Below are 1379 nucleotides of genomic sequence, written 5' to 3'. Positions count from 1 at the left end.
GAAAGCCCAGGGGCCAAGGTTTGATCCCTGGCCCCACTCCCGGATGCACTGAGCCAGGGACCAAGACTAGGCATGGTGGTTACACCTGTAATCCCAGAGCTGGGGAGACTGAAAACAGGAGGATCACTAGGAGTCCAAGCTGTTTAGTGAGACCCTGCACAAAATACAAAACAAAACAGAAAAACTAAAATGAGCATTTACAATACGTGTTGTATGTTCCAGTACCTAGAGATGTAGTGTTCCTAGAAGATACCCTTCAGCGATGCACAAATTACATGGAGCAACTGCAGAGTTCCTTTTGGAAGTGCAAAAAGGCGTTGTTTTGAGTCCATTTAATCACTGTCTACTGTGATTCTTTGACTCCAGGCGAAGTAAGGTCTCCTTCTGGGCCAGTGGCCTTTCAGCTGTATCCTGTTTACTGTAATGATTTGTTGTATTTCCCCTTCTAAACAGTGAGGGGTTTTGTTCTGTTCTGTTTTGTTTGGTTTTCAGGGTCTCCCTGTGCAGTTCAGGCAGGCCCTGAACTCACTTTGTAGCCGAGGCTTGCCTTGAACTCTCCGCAAACCTCTTGCCTCAGCCTCCCCGAGTGGTGTGCCACCACACCTGGCAACAGTGAGCTTCCTGAATATTGTCCATTGATCAGGAGCAATAAAAAAGAAGCAAGTGTGCTGGAGGAAGGGTCAGTGAGGAAACAAAGTCCAGTTTATACTTGGAGTAAGGTTTAGCCTGAAGAATCTTTGGATCTTGCAGATGAAAAGGCCCAGTTGATTCGATGCATCCGAGGAACAGGGTGAGGGTGCCGCCTACAATTAGAGATCTGGAAATAATCAGAATGTGGCTGGCACTTAGGATTGTAGTAATGAATGATGATTGCCTGAAAGGACTCATCAAGCGGAAGGAGAAGCTAAAGGTGAATTTCAGCTGCAGGTAGTGGCCCGCTTCCTAATGTGGAGTTTTTCAAATGTGAGCAGACATAACACAAAGGTCGTCCAAAGGGAAGCTACGTTCACTGGCTACAGACCAGGACTGCGGAGGGAGTCGAGTCGGAGTGGCTGGATTTAACTTCCGGTTTGGCAACTTTGTGACAGTCTCTGCGAGAATTTGCTCCTCAGCACGGGTGGCCTAGCACCAAACCCTACATTGTAAGTTTGTAAGAATCAAATGAATTAATACTTAAAATACTGTCTGAGGCACAGGGGTTGGGGGTTCTATCCCCAGGCCTGCTGGGCTGGTCCCGCCCCCACGGCACACTGAGACAGCAATTGAGACTGAGCTCTTGGGAGGCTGTAAACAGGCGGATCGCTACGAGTCTGATCTAGTAGTGAGACTGAACACCCTGTAGACCCTTCCCTAAAATACTAAATAAATAAATAAATAAA

At 47.4% G+C, this 1379-nt stretch overlaps 1 protein-coding gene and 1 pseudogene across 1 annotated transcript in view; one reads left to right on the top strand and one right to left on the bottom strand.

Annotated features, from left to right (window-relative positions):
- The window catches only part of Dlg2 (discs large MAGUK scaffold protein 2), a 1516571-nt gene that overhangs the window by 1229357 nt on the left and 285835 nt on the right, over window positions 1-1379 (top strand). The gene's annotated exons all lie outside the window — the stretch shown is intronic.
- LOC105742376 overlaps window positions 1-1379 on the bottom strand; it is a 34478-nt pseudogene that overhangs the window by 1940 nt on the left and 31159 nt on the right.

Source organism: Octodon degus, unplaced genomic scaffold (assembly GCF_000260255.1).
Source record: "Octodon degus isolate 3935 unplaced genomic scaffold, OctDeg1.0 scaffold00049, whole genome shotgun sequence".
NCBI lineage: Eukaryota > Metazoa > Chordata > Mammalia > Rodentia > Octodontidae > Octodon > Octodon degus.
Note: the sequence above shows the minus strand (reverse complement) of the source record. Positions and strands in the feature narration are given on the sequence as shown.